This window comes from Lissotriton helveticus, chromosome 6, assembly GCF_964261635.1.
Source record: "Lissotriton helveticus chromosome 6, aLisHel1.1, whole genome shotgun sequence".
NCBI classification, from domain to species: domain Eukaryota; kingdom Metazoa; phylum Chordata; class Amphibia; order Caudata; family Salamandridae; genus Lissotriton; species Lissotriton helveticus.
The window spans coordinates 616201609-616220542 of NC_136067.1; the positions used below are offsets into that span (position 1 = coordinate 616201609).

Consider the following 18934-nt stretch of genomic DNA (forward strand, 5'->3'; position numbering starts at 1 on the left):
CATGTGAGAAAGGCAAAGATGGGAAATCTCAAGAGCAAACACAAAGAACAAGCACGTGGTTGTTGAGCAACTTCTCAGATGAAACAATGCCAAAGACAAGTCGACGAAGGCGCCCGGAGAATCGTTTTAAAGACAACCCTGAGTCAACGAACAACGTGTCACGGCCCACTTATGTCAGACATCCAGTACCTGATACACCATCAAAGGAACGCTTCAAAAGGAGCATGGCCAGAAACTCCTCTGATTCAGAGAGCGCGTCCGTTCGATCCTGGAAGTCGACAAAAGACTTCTCTGACCTAGAAGGCACATTTATGGCCAGGAACTCCTCTGATTCAGAGAGCACGTCTGTCCGATCCTGGAAGTCGACCAAAGACTTCTCTGACCCAGAGGGCTCGTCTGTTCAATCCCGTGAGTTGACCGAGTCATGGTCCCGACAACAGTCATGGCGTCAACCACCCAAACGCACCATGGAACTAAAGGACATCCTTCACGTCAAGAGCAACACGCCACACACTAAGGACTCTGAATATCCAGTCATGTCACAAGACAACCTGTCAGGTCAGCCACAAGCATATCTGGACATAGATCAGACACCGTCACCCCTGAAGGGGTCCGCGAGGTTGACCCAAAGGACCTACAAAAAGAAAACAGAGACACTGGACCTTAATCACCAGATGGGAAGGGACCAGCCATCCACTCCGCAAGGAAACCCGGACATGTCAGCAGAGAGAGATCATCAGATGAGAGAGACACCTGCCTATGCACAGATAGCCCACGAGCTCGCCAGACAACCCGAGACCGTGAACGAGTTATCAAGCCACACCGTACTGTCTGGTATGCATGACCCTGAATTGGAGAGCAGTGTTGCCCTCGACTGGACAAGACGAAAGGAAGTAAAAGTAGATGCTGGTACTCAGAAGAGGACCCAAACATTATCCACTCATGAAAGGGATCGAGCATCTGAACCAACCGTTACACCGCAGGAAGGAAACATGATGACTGCGGAGTGTGAGAGTAAACAGGTCAAACGCAACGTGGTCAGGAATACCCTGATCCAGACAACAGAAAGACTGACCGAAGCCAAGCCCACCACTGATTCGACACTACTGAGGTTTGAAGAACAGACTGTCCGCCGACCAGCGTGGTGGATTGAAGAATTGCGAACACTGAAGACATTAAGCTCATTTTGTTAAGAAAGGGGGAGATGTAATATAGTTGACAGTCTAGTAGCTGGGGTGGGCGGAGCTAGGTGGGCTGAGGGGAAGAGGAGGGGTCAGTACAGGATGAGGGTGGTTAGAGTAGGGACAGGGTAGGAGCAAGACGTGTGTAATAAAGCTCCAGTTAAGTTAACCCCACGTGTCTGTAGTTCTTGTAGCTGGATGCTACATCTGGTTCAATCGCTGGTCCTCTCCAGACTGGACTACTGCAATTCTCTTCTCACTGGCCTCCCCAAATCCCACCTGTCCCCCCTTAAATCTATTCTCCATTTAGCAGCTTGCTTCATTTATGGGGCCAAAAGAAGTGACCACATCTCTCCCATGCTATCCACCCTCCGCTGGCTTCCCATTGAGGCAAGATCTATCTACAAGACTGCCTGTATCACCCACAAAGCCTTGCACTCCTCCTCTCCTTGCTACCTGGTGAAGAAACTGAAACTCTCTGGAGGCTCTAGAACATCACGTAATGCGGAAAATGTACTGCTTGAACCTACTACTTTCAAGAAGGAAAGATCGATGGCCCAATCCTTTTCAGGCAACGCGGTTAGAATCTGGAACTCACTTCCGCCTCAGCTCCGGACCACCACCTCTTCCCAGGCCTTCAAAACTGAACTCAAAGTTCTCCTCCTTCAAAGACACTTCCAAATGTAATTCACACCCTCTCTATTATCTGAAGGAAGACCCTCCATTATAGAGAATCCTTTTCTCCATGACTATGTGAGGGCCTTCCCAGTGTGTTCTACCAGATATTGCAGTATTATCCTTCTACCTGTGGTTGGTACTCGTTTACAACTTGCACACGTCACTTTTCTTTTGTAACACACTGTTTTCTACCTCTTATATTTTGTTTGCTTTTGATACTTGCACAAGTGCCACCACTGCCTACGTAACGTTTGTTCTTGTGCCTGAGTGTCTGCCATTTATTGTAGTATTATACCTCTACTTGTACTTTGTACGCTTTTGTAACCTGCACACATGTCACTTTTTCCTCCTGTAATGCACCGTTTGCTACCTCTTGTATTCTGTTTGCTCACAATTGTCATTTGTGCCTCATGTAACTTAACGTTTGCTTTGGTAATTTGTTAATTTGTAATGTTCTCCCCATGTATCAGTTCTGTTCCTATTGTAAAGCGCTCTGACACCTTCGGGTAAAGTCCGCGCTATATAAAAACTCATAAAATAAATAAATATATAAATAAAAGCCCAAATAAACATTGTACTGGTCTAGAAAATAGAAGACATCTCTGTAATGTGTCGCGCGTGCGGCGTGCTTTATCGCAGGTCCAGCAGCAGTAGGCAAAGATGGCCCCAGAATTGTCGCTCTCTGCAAGGACATAGAAATCACTAGTAGATTTCAACTGTGCTCCCTGCAATTAAAGTACGCTCACTTGGATACTCCCACAGTAGAGTCTGCACTCTGTTCTCTGTGAGCAATGCACTACCACTCCCTAACAGCCGGGACAGCTCTCCTTCTCACCACAGACCCCGCCCTTCCAGATTGGAGGACATCCCAAGTCACCGAAGTTATGCTTTCCTGAAGTCTGCTTTATTAAAGTGTTTCACCCTCAAATTCAGTCTCTTCTCAGATGTTCAATCTCAGTCACCTCTCTAACACTGACTCTAAGCAGGCCGCCCACTGAAGGCTTTTCCAGCAGGCCCTGCCCCTCGGGTGCTCAGATGTCTGGAGGCCCCGCCCCCACCGGCGCTCCCAGGCCTCCTAGCCCCGCCCTCCCCGGAGCTCCATGCCACTGACGTCACCCGCGTCTCTCTGGACTCTGGTGGGAGCCGGACGGAAGGGACCTGAGACCGGCCGCGGCTGCACGGACGGGAAGCAGCAGGGACACAGCCACACTGACGCCCCCACCCTCACTACAGTAAGGAGCCGCTGTCAGATGAGTTCGGGCCGAGAGTTCACTAAAGTGACGTGCCGGGACAGGGTTAAAGTGGAGTGTTAGGAAGAGAGAGGCGAGTGTGTGTACAGCGCTACAGGGAGCAACATACACCCGGGGAGTGTACACAGGGGCAGCGGGCACTGCAGAACTAGGACAGTGGGCACTGTCTCAGGGGGTGAGGAATGGTCATCGGTACGGGACAGTGACTGTCAGGCCACCAGCACCATACAGGGGTCAGGGACGTGTTTTCCCCAGTGGACAATGTGTCACTGGGCCTGTGCCCACAGAAGGTAGTTATTTGGTTCACTGAACAGTAGGCTCTATGGACAAAGTGCACCACCGGTTGATGCAAGAGACAGAGTGTAGAGTGCCACGAAGCAGGGGTGTGTGGGACAGGTGTATTTAATGCAGCGGACCATTCCAGAGGGGCAGGCTGCACAGACGGGAATATTTCATATTTTGAATGGATTAATGGGACAGTAGGCACCGCAGACGAAGGGCAGATGTTCATCGAAAGCAAAGGGGAGCAGGGGATGTGCTGGGCAACAGGTGCGGTGAAAGAAGATGCAAGGAGCGTATTTGCAGAGTAGATGGTGTTCAGTCGAAGAGAGCAGTGGGTGCAGTTGCAGCGTGTTGCAGTGGTCTGTGTCTAAGCTGTCACAAGGGTTTTTGCCTCACTTCCTTGTGGCGCTACTTTTAGCTCCGACCAGGACTTTCACCTATGTTATTTATTTACGTATGCGTTTTTATATAGCGCGTACTTTACCCGAAGGTGTCAGATTGCTTTACAATAGAACCAGTTACGTTACATAACGACTTCAGAGTATATGTACATATAAGATACGAAACAGATAAATGCGTCTAAACACAAAAAGAAAACGTTATAATGGGGTGTACTTAACATTGGCTCAGAAACGTTGTATTTTCAATATTAGGTTGTGTCCTGCACAGGAGGGAAGCAAACAAGGTCAGGCCCACTAGGTTCTTGAAATAGAAAAATATAAGTGCAGATACTCTGTACTAGAGTACCTGCTTCTTTCTCAAAAGTGCCGGTACTCTCCAATTAAAAGTTTTACATCTATCTTGAGAAGTTCAGGTACTCTCCCGTTCAAAAATAATAAAGTGACTCAGTACCGGACAGTACTAGCCCAGTTAAAGCACTGGGCCCACTCTTTCCCGGAGAGGATGCTGCTGTGTTGGCATCAAATTGTGCTCCGTGACTCTGGTCTTAGCAGTCAGCATTGCACTTACAGTGCATTGATCAGTGAAAGGATTCTGTCCTGCATAAGAGCCAGCATCCAGGCTGTACAGGGGACCAAGGAAAGAGGCTCTTGTGTACTGCGCTCTTCATTTGATGTCCCAATATTTGTGATGAGCTCACAGTGCCCTCCTCAGCCCAGCCATGTACATCCCTCTTTCTTTTGGAACTTGCCACTTGCCGTACTTGAGTATGTCTTCAGTCCACTATATTCCTTCCAGTATGTTTTAGGTTCTCTTGTAATTTCACCTGTTACTGTGAAGCTCCCCCTCCATGTGGTCTATGTACAGTCATTTATTTCCAAATTCTTTATTGGATATCTTGCCAGGGATGTATGACTACTAAAGATGTCCCTTACCGAGGTCCTATTATCTGTTGAATTCGATCTCCCAGTTCATCCATTTCTTAAACTTCTTAGGAAGCATGGTTAATTATTTTTTTTGGGGGGGTGGGGGGGTCGCTTTCCTTGTGGGTATTTATTTTTGAAACTATGGAAAGGATATGTGTTCAAGCATTTGTATACTTTGGACAGTATGTACAGAAATTGTGTTCTTAAATGCCCAAAGCACATCTCTGGAAATATTCTCATGAGCTCTCTACTGAGCACTCACAACGTTGGGTATTAATATCACCACTGACAGTTGCCAGACAAGTAATTTCTGTAATTACTCAAGTTTCTAGGTTGAAATATGTGACCAAAAACGTTTGATGTATTGTCTAGTAATGGGGCCTTGGCATTGATCAATACGCGCACTGATGAGTTATTCTGTTGGGAAATTCTGATTAAGATCAATACTACGTCGTGTCATAGAGTATCTTCTTGAAGACAACACCGAGCATCCCCTCTAACAATAAGTGGCAAATACAAGTTTTAAAGTGTGACATCATAAAACGTGAAACCAGCAGCCATGATGTAATGGTGACAACCTTTCAGACGTTCACCTTGCAGATTCATCTTTAGCTCTGGAGAGCCTCTTTTTACATTTCTAACTCAAGCAAAGTTGTCAGCTACTTAACATGAACAGTTTGGCATTATGCATTTTATTTCAATGCTGTTAAATGTGGGGAAAGAAAGCCAAGTTGCTCAAATGCAGTAGTTGTGATTGTGGCAATGTGTTGCAACAAGAATGTTTAGTATACCATATAATTTTCAGTGCTTTTTGACGATCATAACCCAGTACAAAGGTGACGCTTTAGTTACAGTCGCTTCTTCGCTCAGTTAAGTTTACGAGGGTGCAGGATGAGTGCTTTTATTGTGGCGCCCATGAGGGTCAGAATCTGATTGCGGACATGGCATAAATTGGAGCTCATTGATCAGAATACATCTCAGTGTATTACAGATCTACATTAAAAAATAATTGTATTGGTAATTGGGACATGGCATGTAGCGCACATCCTGTTTTTTAAAATCTTTTTACAATTGGAATATCTATAGAACGTAAACATTAATGTCACTTGATTCTTGTGGTTACAGGAGTGTATTATTTTGCCACCATTTTCGAGACCCTGGCATGACATTGCTAACAGTGAAGTTAGCTACTACAAATCACAATGTCTTGAAAACCACCTACCTTTATCGTGTTAATGTTTCATTTGAGGGGGTGGTGGGGGGGGGGGTGGTGCCTTGACAAAGCTACACAACCATTGGTTTGTTGGGTTCCATGACACATCCATCTTGCCACAGCCACACTGAGCATCATGTATTTGTGTAGTTGAACTCCCCATTCCCTGCTTGCAGAATTGATATACTGTACAGTAAGAATAGAAGCTAATAAAGATTGTCTCTGAGGGGTAAGCTAAACCGAACAAATGTCTTCATGGATCCTTTAAGTGGGTAAGACTTGGAATGCAGTTAACATAAGGTAGGATCATGTTCCATAGTACCGCCTGCACAGTTGAGAATGCATGACTGCCAAATGCAGAGTCTAAGACCCTTGTGTAAGTTGGAGGCATAATTCTGTACTCGTCGCAAGATGTAGTTATGGGGTTGCTAGCATGCCATTTGAGACTGAAAATACAAAATGCTTCAACTATGCAAAGCTTTTGTGAGTCGTTATTTGCAACTTGAATGGAACACAGAATGTCACCAATAATTGTTCCAGGAACCCCAAATAAGGAGTGTCTGCTTGAAGTGAGTGGGACCAAAGAGCATTCGAGCAGGAATATTCCTCATTGCTTGGAGCTTCTTTGGCAAGCACTAGAGAACAGTAAACTTTCAAGACATTCCGTTAGTCCGCACAGGTTCTGGTGAAAGTCCCGACAAATGATTACGGATAAGAGTTGAGAGAATTTGACACACGTTTTTGAGAGTTCTGTTAGAGTAAATCCAAATCCTGAGGCCTCCACATACATGGTTATGCATGTAATAATCCCATTTGAAGAGGATGCCAATAATACACTCCTGTGTCATGGGAACCGGCTGCATGCCATTAATAAATAACAGCTTCAGGATGTGTGGATCCTGAATGATTAGAGCTGCCCACTTTCTTAAAGATTTCCACTGGAGAGCTTTTTCAGTTGCAACTTCTGAGGGAGACACATTTTATAGATATGAAAAACATATTTCTATGCCCCTGTTGGTTGAGTCTTCTCAGGCAATGATATCAATTCTCCATCTTATGCCGCACTCGTTCCATGTGACTGTGTGATCATCTGTTTTTTTGTGGAACCTGTTCAGTGCCCAAGCCGACTGAGTCCCATTGCATGAAAGTCGCTTTCAAGTGACTTAATTATCACTCATAAGTGAGAGATGGGTGATTTAATTTGCATAGAAGCGTTATTACTCATTCACGTGTTTAATACTTCACTGAAGTCTCACTTGTGACTTCATGCATAACATATTGACATTGGTTGACCTTAAGTAAGCTGGAGTTTACTCAAGGAAGTCACACACAGGTGAATGGGTTTGATGACATCGACCAGTGTCTGGAAAGTATCCACTACTTTTTAGAGCTTCAGGTTTCGATTCCAGGACCCTGCTGAAGCACTGCATATGCCCATGCCCTACAGGTGATCCTATGTGCACTGTGCTGTGCAAAAAGCCGAACTCCACAATCCTTGTTGGCATATTCCTTGGTGAAATTGGGTATTAAACGCTGCGCCATGCAGACTTTCACCTTACAGTTGAAAAAACCCTGATACTTTGTTGCAGGATGAGTAATGCGTGTTTTGCCAAAGTAAATACATAAAGTAAATAAACTGATTTAGGATGGATCGGTTTGTTTATTCCCGTATCTAGGTTACAAACCTTTTACATCTATGTTTTTGCTTCGGCTGAACGCACGCATCAGGTTTGCTATCCTTGTGGTGGATTTTTTTGTATATTTTTCTTTGCATAGTTATCTCTACAAACAACAACAACTTCTCCCTGTCGCGAGCTGTAAATCCCTGAGGATCATTAACAGGAAAAAAGGAAGCAAGCGTGTTAACGAGGATTCAAAATAAGAAATGCTGACCTCATGTATAATCATTCTTACTCGTAAATAGACCGGATAGGAGCCAGGAAAAGTTTGGATGCTTGCCACGTCACTCCTCCCTCCTCTGTAAGGCCCACCGTTGCCCCCTTTTCCTGCTTGCGATACAATTTCCATACAGCCAGGACGTACATCGTTAGATTAATCATAGGCAAATTAAATATTAATTTACATTGAAGGTAAGAGGACAGCTCCGGTCCTAATATTAGCGGCACACATAAGCAGCATACTTACAGGCAAAAAAACTTCGACAAAGCAATGTAAACACAGGCGGAGGGAGAGTCCACATTGAACCGCTCATGCCTTGCTGCAGACACATTATCATTGTAGTAGGGCAGTAGTTTTTACTTTCTTTTGCGGGATTTTCTAATGCAGCTTTTTGTTCTTCTTTTTTTTTTTTTTTTTTTTTTAAAAACACTTTCAGAAAATATAAAATGATACATTTTACCAAAAAAGCCGTTCCTGGCCCTTGAAACATATTATTTGACGCATATTAAAGAAACAAAGCCAGTAAATACCGGTGATAGATGTTAATTCCCATGTTGCGGCAATACTCGCAGCTGTTTTTTAGCTACGGAGTTAGCCAAGACCTTTTGATTTTATTAAAATGATATGCCTCATATACTTATAGGGGCTGCAGGTCTGTCGTTAGCCAAGACCTTTCGATTTTGCCAAGGTTCTATGTATACTATACTTTGAGTGGATGCCAGCCAGCCTTCTTCATCCATTGGATTTTTAATGTATCATTCATATTTTTCTTTACCCACCTTAGCATACAGCATGGGGCAACCCATCAGCCCACTCCAGCCATTGGCACACCTCTGGCCAAAGAGCATGTCCATACTCAAAGTAGTTCTCTTAAGTGTCAGGGACATATTTGGTAGTATAGTGGGCTTTTTGAGACCACAAAAATGATTTTGATTTAAGAAGTCTTTTTTTATTTTTTATTTTAAGATTGATGAGGTGCTGGAATTTTCCCGAAGAATAAAGTTGTGCAAAGCCATGACAAAGCAAGCATTGATAAAGCCAAACGGCAGGCACCTAGCAGCAGACCTATTGACTTTGCCAATGGATCTTCTGTTGTGAGAGCAACATTCATAAGACCCATTTGGTTGTTTGGACACATAGGCTGTAATTTCCAATTCCTTTTTTATTATGACTGAGTTTGACTTACTCTGGAAGTTCGGGAGCAGGTCACACAGCCAAGAGTAAGTCGGCTCAGAAAAATATTTCTCATTTGGTTCTATAGATTTGTTTTCTGACAGTCCTGTAGACTGAATAGGATCTCATATAGAGTAAAATTCTTTCATGCAATAGCTATGTGTGTCAGTTTCTTTGTATGTATCTGTAAGTTTGTTATATACATATCCCAAACAACCTTACCTCAGTGATATTGAAAGCAAAATACAAAAAAGGTGACTGGTTGTGGAATACAGTGGCTGCATAGTGCGTAGATAAGTGCAGGGACTGCCTTCCTATATGCACATCGAAAATGCGTATGGAGGCAGCTATTTTAATTCATGGCCATTAAGAATAACATGTTGCTACTTGTATTCCTCTCTGGCCCCAGGGCATTTCTCTTCGACTCAGTGGTAACCTTCGTTTTCACATCTCTGTGGTTGCGTGCTAAGAAGCATATAGTTAAATAGAGGTACTCTTTTGAGTAATTTTCTTACACCTACGTGTGTGAGCCTCAATGGAATAAACAGCTAAGGATATGCACAACATCATACTTCAAGTCTCACAAGCACTTTTAGTTAATGTATCTATGTACATGAGAATAAATGTGCCACAACTTAATGCATCCTCTACACGTAAACAGAGTTTTCGAGTTTCTCCAGTTCACTGTCTATAATATGTTCATTGACTACGGTTTGAAACTGAATCCGGTCTGAGGACACAAACTGTTGCAGGGATTCTGCTGTGGAACAGAAGTATGATTGGGACCATACTACATCAGTTTGTAAGGAGTGAGTCACAATACCACCTCCGTATCCATGAGCCCAAGTCTTACTAGCTATAGTGCCTTACTTGCCCTCCTAACCTTACCAGAGAAGCAAGTGAATTGGCACCCCAGAACACCACACTCCCTATCCTCTCCTGCATCGTAATATAGTACACACCCTTTCACTCTCTCACTCGTACTCGTCCACACTAAGATAAACAGGAGACACGAAAGAAATGTATAATATTTATTTAAACTATTGCGCTCTGAAATGTAGTGTTTGCGGCACAATTAGAAAACAAATGCTTGCTAAAAGTACTTTTAGCATGGTTAATAAACAGTATACCATGAATATCCCTGTCATTATATAGGACAGAGTGGCCTAATCCCCCCCCCCAACCTGCTACTGAAGCTAAATGATTATATATAAATAAAAAATCTCTGGGATTAGTGGCAGGCCCCTTACCTTAGCATACACAGATGGAGACTATATTTCAGCAAACGCAGTGATCTTGTCTCAGAACTCTTGTTCTATGTGTGTGTTTTTGGCTCCTGTACTCATCTATATGACATGACATATGTACACATAAACAGCAGCTGCATTTCTGTGTTATGTCTAGGTGCTAGTGCCTGGTCATAAAGAATAACAAGGGACATTGTTGTTTGACCTTGTCTATGATGTTCAGACTAAATCGCAGGAAATGAACAGAACTCAAAAACATATGCAGGTTCCATGTGGAAGTACAATGTGGCACAAAAACCAGCGTGTTTATAAAGTAACATGTGCAAACGAAAATGAGGCCTATAACATGCACAGTTAAGCTAACATGTAGAAAACTACAATCGTCCATGCAGAAAACACACAACACAACCAACTCAGTAGCAAGGTGTGATCTATGCTTAGGGCCTTGGTTTCTACATTAAATGTATCAGGAAGCAATGGAAATATACGGGTTGCACAAGTATGTGAAGTTGTGCCAAAACTCAGTCGGTGGTTAAAGAACCTGGAAAAATGTTAAAAAAAGCAGTTAACTGTAGCTCTAGTATTTCTGTTCTGGATACTGATGTACAGAGATGGTTTTTCGGTTTGTAACACAACCTGTACATTATAGCTTACAAATCCCATTCAGCAGCATAAATGTAAATATGCAATTGCTGCTCCCATTATGTGTCTGCATACAGGGGTGAATGTTTCAACACATGGTAGTACTCGCCATATTCCAGCATACAAGAACCCAACTTATACACACACAACATGAACTGATAAAAACTCTTACTAGGTGGGCTGGGTGCCATACCTGGGTCCTTTTAATCACAAGTAGGTGGGTTCCCTGATAAAGAAGGGGCTGGTAAGCCACCTTGTAGGCTACACGGTAAATGCTGATCCAAACTATGTACATTACACACCAGAAGTGTATATTCTGAGGGTATGGAACAACCAACATTGAGGCGAAACCGAGAAATTTGATGAAGTTCAGGGTCTAACTCTTCTGTATTACAAAAGTCGACCAAACATCAGGCATACACCAAGTTTGTGGGTGAAAAATCTTTGCAGTGAGGTCCGCCCTCTGAGCAGAAACAGTGCCTTTTCTCACATATGAGGTTGTTAGCTCTAGCAGGTGCCCATTTACTGCCACTGAAATGCATAGTGTTGGGATTCCTACCAATTCCTTTTTAGGTCTCGTGACCTATCAATGCGCATGCGCATTGAGAGAAGCGAGACTATAGGGCTTTAAATAAAGTTTAACTAACTGTGGCGATTTGGTGCTGTGCCCGTGAGCTTTTAGGTCAATGCGCAAGCGCATTGACCTAAAATGCGCGTGCACATCATCAAATCGCCATCTGTTCCCAAAGCCACAATCCTCCCACACCTTTGAAGTGAAGCTTAGCTTCACTTCAAAGGCCCCGGCTGCTTCACACCCTCATGCCGCTCTCCCCGCTCCGCCCCCTCCCCTGCCCGCCGTGTGCATTTCTCCTCCCCCCCTCCCCACAGCAATGCCCTCCGTCTTGTTTCCTTTCTTGTTTGTCGCCCTGCCCTTCATCTGACTGTATTTGTTGTCCCTTTGCAACTGTTCACTTCTTTTGGTTTCCTTTAGCCCCCACCTCGGTACAGCTTCGATTCCATCTATGATCTGCTTGTTTGTCATCTTTCACAGGCACGGCCATGCCCTGCGCATAGCGCCGTTCAAATGCACCCGTGCACTCTGACCAACAGCGCTATCTTGGCTCTCCTTCTGTTCTATGTCTCAGAACCGATAGTTCACTCATGAATGATCTTGTCACCTGTTTGTCATCTTTCACAGGCACGGCCATGCCCTGCGCATAGCGCCGTTCAAATGCACCCGTGCACTCTGACCAACAGCGCTATCTTGGCTCTCCTTCTGTTCTATGTCTCAGAACCGATAGTTCACTCATGAATGATCTTGTCACCGGTCAGATACCTGAGGTTCTCCTCATCTCTGAGACCGGGATTAGTGCGATGCGACCCCTGTTCAAAATTAGAAGAAATCACACATAATACCAACGTCGTCTCCTGGAACCATCTGAATAAAAAGTGCCATCAAATATCAGATGCATCAAATCACCACTGCTATCCTTGAAGTGCGGAGACAAAGTGCATGAAATATTGCTGTAATTATATCTGAATGTAAAGATCGGGATCTAAAAACCGGGACAAAATGAACAAATATATTCCAGAGTAAAGTCTCAGCTCAGATCTGATACTCCCGTGCACCAGCGATCAAAGGGTGCAGGCGTAGCTATTTCATCCAGACTGCAAAAACTGCCACTCCATTCCTGAGGCCTGATCTGGCCCCATGCTTTGTGATAGACAGGCGCAAAGAAGCAACAACATCTTCCTCTGTACTCTCTATTCTATCTCTCACTCTGTCTCTCTCTCTTCTACCTCTATCTCACGCAAATTCGTTGTCCCTTTGTCTCTCTCTGTCCCTCATTGCGTCTCTCCTCTCTCCTTTCTATTTTACTTTCATTCTTTCTCTCTCTTTCTCTATCTCTCTCGCTCTTCCTCTCTCTCCCACTCTCTCTCTTTCTCTCTCACTCTCTCTTCCTCGCTCTCTCCCTCCCACCCTCTCTCTTTCTCTCTCTCTCTCACTCTCTCTCTTTCTCCCACTCTCTCTCTCCCACTCTCTCTCTTTCTCTCTCTCTCACTCTCTCTTCCTCGATCTCTCCCTCCCACCCTCTCTTTCTCTCTCTCTCCCACTCTCTCATTTTCTCTCCCTTCCAACCTCTCTTTCTTTCTCTCTGACCCACTCTCCCTCTCTTTCTCCCACTCTCTGTCTTTCTCTTTCTCCCACTCTCTCTCTCTTTCTCCCTCCCACTGTCTCTCTTTCTCTCACTCTCTCTGTTTCTCCCACTCTCTTTCTCCCACTGTCTCTCTTTCTCTCTCTTTCCCTCTCTTTCTCTCCCTGTCTCCCAAACTCTCTCTTTCTTTCTCTCCCACTCTCCCTCTCTCACTCTTTCTCCCAGTCTGTCTTTCTCTCTCTCTCTCTCCCACTCTCTCTCTCCCACTCTCTCTCTCTTTTTCTCTTTCTCACTCTCCCACTGGCTCTCTCTCACACTCTCTCTCTTTCTCCCACTCTCTCTCTCTCCCACTCTCTCTCTTTCTTTCTTTCCCACTCTCTCTTTCTCTCTCCCCCACTCCCTCTCTTTCTCTCTCTCTCTCTCTCTCTCTCTCTCTCCTTGCTGCTTGTTTTCCACAATCAGAGCACTCGCTGCTTCCCCTGTATCATCTTAAATTTACACAGATGCCTCCTTTCCTGCATAATTCTATATTGTTATTGAAACTAGTGCGTAATTTTTATTTGAAAAAAAAGTAAGTGTCAGGGCCCTTCTTTGGATGCCACTGCAGCCTGCACTGCCAATAAAAGTACCAGTACAACTACAACACATTGCAATGTTACAAGTGTAACAATTCAAACTATTCCAGGACTCCCAATACGAATGGCATGGAATAGTCTCAATTGCCATTTTCAATGTATTTTGAATTATTAAATACTGTTGTTGCTCTCATCTTATAATTAAACAGACAGCGCCACCATGTGTGAACTGTCATTAGCGCCGACACTGAGAATAAAGTGCCCGTACTGAGCCCTGGAAACCACCGGTTCAAATTAATTGCTGCGTTCCCGGTATTCATTCCAAACAATCTCTATTATACATGCACACCACACCAACCACCACCCTTCTTTCCCATATATGAATTATTTATGTACGGCCTCAGAAAGGAATCATTTAAATTTCAAACCTGTAAAGTTCAATTCACAGTTTCTGTAATTTGTGGTCGCCTTTACATAGTGCATTACACAGTGAGTTATAGCCCTCAGTTCACGACAGGCGACACTGTTTCAAGCTGTTTTCAAGCTTTCAAGCCTTATTACAAATCACAAAAAAGATGTTAATAGTTCACTTCTGTTCTTGGATTTTCGTCACAATAAAAAACACTGAATATAATCTTCACAAAAGTTATTTACAAAAGTTTAAGCTATTGCCATTACAAATTAAATACAGTATTTAACAATTTAACAAAAAAAATAAAAGCCATTGTTATTTGTAATATTAATACATCTAAGTCACGTAAATAAAAAACATGTTGCATTACAAATGCTATAGGTGTCACATTTGCGAAAGTTATAACTATTGGCATTGTAAATGACAGAGCTATTAATTTAGCTATTTTAACAAATACATAAATAAAAAAAAATGTAATTTATAAGACCAATAGCTCAAACTTTCCTAATGCGAGACCTATTGCATTTCCAATGCTTGTTACCATCTGCACCTGTCAACCTCCAAAAATGGTCTCAAGACCAGGATGGCCCTGGGGGGTTAAGATTTATAGATAAACATCTGAGTCTCATTTCCAAAACACTTTTCAATTTAAACATAGTCAGAATTAACTTCTAAACAATACAATAATTTTTAGAGTCAAAATTAAGCGTTAGTAGAGTTATGTTTTGCAGCCACCCGGACTTACTGATCACCCCATACCATATCGCCTGTCCGTTTGTGAACTACCCAACTCTAATTAAGTCAGGCATGGGTTCAAATTATTGCACCCCAAAACAGGATGCCCTGTTCAAGTGTTATCATTGATCACCGACCCATGGAAGTGGTGATCATAGAGGCCTCTTTGCCTGCTTCCGTTTGGTAGATGAACCTGGGCATGCGGCTGTAGGTGCAGCACCATATGTAACTCGTGATCAGCCACGCAAGTGCCCCATCTCACCCACACCTGGGATACAGTCATTGAAGTTAGAATCAGACATGGTATGCAAATGATGATATACGATGATCAATGCCATTTGTGAGCCTTGTCTGCCATGGGATGACTAAGCCTACCGGACAGTCGGCCCTTCATAATTATGATAAGTGACACCAAAAAGTACCTCTCCTCAGGGTTAAAAACCTCTTGATCCCTAGAGTCGCAAAGCTCCATACTTCACGTCTAGGGACCCTTTCTTGGGCTTAACCACCACCAGGGTCACAATCCTGTAAAAGTCTTTAATAAAGAACACCTCTGTCACTGCCAGTACTGGCCACCAATTACGTGGCTCTCTATGCTGGAAGACAGCTTTTCTATACTTTTGATAAACTTTAAGGCTGTTGTGGTTAGAGGCAAGCTCCTGAGTTCTTTCAGTGGAATGGTATGTAATCACTAAGCTATTGCCTGCTTTCTCAATCCAATGTCTTTTCTAACATTTATCTTGAGAAGGCAGCTTAGGGTGTGGGGAAAAAATAAGGAATCTTTCTTCTGACTCAATCAGGATTTAGAAAAAGTGTCACTGATCTACACTGTGTTATCCAGGACATTATTGTCCCATGTGGCTTGTCCTCTGGAGCCTTGATTTCGAATTTTGGACTTGTTGACTTCTCTGCAGCGTTCAGTAGGGTTGACTATTGGTTACTATGGAGTAAACTCTTGAGCTGGAGAGCGCCACATGTATTGTCTTATAAAGCTCACTAATAATAAGCAATAAAACGAATAACTACAAATTATTTATTTTATTACAGGGATCCAACATACTGTGTCCTAGGCCCTCATTTCACCCTTTGTCTAATCCACCTTGAAGATGAATTCAACGGGGTACAATTAAAGTGACGAAATGTAGGTGCTAAATGTGCCCATAATTTATGTGCAGACCACCTAGTTATTTTTGTCCATAGACATCTTGACCTTTAGAGGGCATTTCATGTCCTTCCAAGATGCACAAGTGATGAACTTTTGCAATAGGAATTTTAAGGAGAATTGGTATGCACAGGATGTTAAATTGGGAATGACAGCTGGAAAAAGACATTTGGTAATTTTGATGAATATTGTGAAAATGTATTATTTGGTCTCGGTTATTGGATATCTAATCCAGCTCACACTATGATCTATCATGTGCTTTCTCTTTATTTAACCACAAGGAGTTTGGTTGGGCCCTCACTTAGAAATTTTTTTTAAACATGGAAGGCAAGGTTGTAGATGCCCCTCATGTTGTCTTATGGTGCCCCGTTTTATTCATGAGCATAACAATGGATGTGTCTGAAAATAATTTATTCCGTTTATTTGGCTTTACTTAGTCTGTTGTGTCATTTCTATGCCGTTTGTATTTTATGAGTATTTTACTCTGTGTTGTTCTCTACATAATACGTATTTGTATTTTAATCCAAGTGAAAATCTGCCACTTGGGCAAGGGAAAAGTACGAACCCTGCTTTTTTATTCTTTGTTTATAGAGTTTCTGGTCATAGGTCAGGTATTAAATTATTGATGATGTCAAGTCTGAGTTTTAAAGTCATCAGCACTGCATGCAAGTAATGTCCTAAATAACATTTTATAAACATTACTATTTTGGCTTTGCCAGCAAGATCATTTACATAGTTTAAGATCTCGAAGACTGAAGATAAGACATGAATTTAGATTTAGTAATTTTATTGAGTTGGAAGGCTTTGGTTGATGGAATCACATGCATACAGATTATGGTTACAATTTGTGTAGAATGTATTGAAATAGTCTGCCTGCCTTACCATGCTTCAGATTATACCACTGTGATGCCCACTGTGTTGGATGCAACAACAATACACACATTTTTAGGTCGAGGCATGCTGTATTCAAGTATGTTGTTAAAGCTCTGCCCATATTTTTCATTGGCTTGTGTCATTGTCCTTTGTAAATGCTGGATTCAGATTCGTTAATAGGCTTGTTAGTCCCTCCTTAGTACCGCCTAGTTTTCATTTGTAACCTCCCATGAGAACTTCTGTTGTTACACAGTATGTCTTAATTTGTCTGAAAGCACAATTTTCTTTAATGAGTTTCTCCTACTGCAGGCACGACATACTTTTCCCGCAACATTCAGTGCGCCATGCGCACTTTCATTTTCCAAGCAGCCCGGGACAATGGCGGCTGCTTCTTTGAAATGAATTGGCCTTGTAAATGACAATGCCTTTTATTTATGTGTTAATTATCAAAACAGATAAATAATAGACATTGTCATTTACAATGCCAATAGCTTACATTCTCGCAGATGTGAGAACTATTGAATTGCAAATGCTTGTTATAGTTGACATTGAGTTTTGAGATGATAAATTACATTTCATTTTTTTGTACAATGGATGTGTTGATGATTAAATCAAGGCATAAATGTAATACAAAATATTATTGGGATACACACACTTTGAGAACGTATTGTCCAAGTTGGTATGGTGTTATTTCGTGAAACCATAAACGAAGCACTTATTAATGATAAAATAAAAATAAAGAGGAGCTTTTTCCAGACTGAAGTATCTTTTAGTGTTTTACTAATGCTATCACATCTGCTGGGAGTTGATTCTATAACTCCCTCATCATTGTGAAAAAATACTTGCGGAATCGACCCCACACAGTCCTCCATTCAAACTAATATTAATCTGACATCCTTACCTGGATGCTTGTTACTATTGAAAAGTAGTTCACCAGTGCTTAATTTAGTTTCCACTGCTCATCACAATCACTTAATTATCAACATCGGTCCTTTTCCTGAGCACCAGTTAAGGACACATTAATTTAAGGAGAGATTAAGGGGTCCATTAGGTTGGCGGACAGATCTAGCGGTGCTGGGACTGGCCGCCTGTGGTGCGGCGGTCCCGCACCGGCGATTAGGATGCCACCACGAGATGTCTGCCACCATGTCCATGACAATACAGGGTGGTACCCCCCCCCATGTGCACCCCCCACCCCCCAAATGCCCTGGGAGCCTGTAACGGGCCCCCGTAAAAGCATTCCGCATCCCTTTCCGTGGCGGCAACGCTGCCACGGAAAGGCATGTTTCCGCCCCCATGCTAATATGGATGGCGGTGTCTAGCATTATAACAACATGAAAGGGTGATTCCCAATAATGAAAAGGACCAACCAGTTCCAATACTAGAAAATGCTCACAGAACAGCTAATTATATTCAAATTATTTTATTGTCATAGAAAAATCTATATCAAGTGTTCATAGAACAAAATCCATACTTCATTTAATAAGAAATACATATAATTCATGTCACATCTGCCCAGGGACATAAAGAACAGTAAAAAAATGGCACCTATATCACTCACTCATTCTAACAATCACTAACTCATTCACAAACCAATACATCCATACCAACTCATTCAACTATAAACTCTCATCAGACAGACAAAAGAAGCACCGACGCGCGTTTCGGAACAGTGCCAAAATGGGAAATTCCTTCATCAGGGCGCAATTCATCAATGTACATAGGGAAAGCACGATCTTCCAGAATTCCAGGTCAATAGAAATGAGTCCCAATCATTAGTTCTGGGCAAGAAGAAGCATATCTGTGGGCGACAAAATAATTAAATAGTACATAGGATAATACAGCCTCACAAGACACCTCCACCATATTAAATCCTTTTCCACCCGGTCGACTTGTCGACCGGGCAGAAAAGCGGCGGACGTCCACCGCGTTACCCCTGCCATACTAAGATGGCGGGGGTAAATGGGTGGCGGGCGGGCAAGGATGTAGGGCAGATCGATCCGCCCTACATCCTAATCGGCCCCTAAGTGTTTCGCCCAGAATCACAGGGTGTTGAGCCGACACCAAGACTTGAATCTGGTTCCCCAGTTCTGAAGTCGGCAGCTCTGGTCAGTACACCACATCCTCTCCC

At 43.0% G+C, this 18934-nt stretch overlaps 1 protein-coding gene across 8 annotated transcripts in view; it reads left to right on the forward strand.

Annotated features, from left to right (window-relative positions):
* The first annotated feature begins 2928 nt into the window (after positions 1–2928).
* The window catches only part of MYO6 (myosin VI), a 909629-nt gene continuing 893623 nt past the window's right edge, over positions 2929–18934 (forward strand). For all 8 annotated transcript variants that reach the window (XM_078648084.1, XM_078648085.1, XM_078648086.1 and 5 more), the window contains exon 1: positions 2929–3091. The gene's annotated coding sequence lies outside the window, so the exon portion shown is untranslated. The remainder of the gene's footprint in view (positions 3092–18934) is intronic.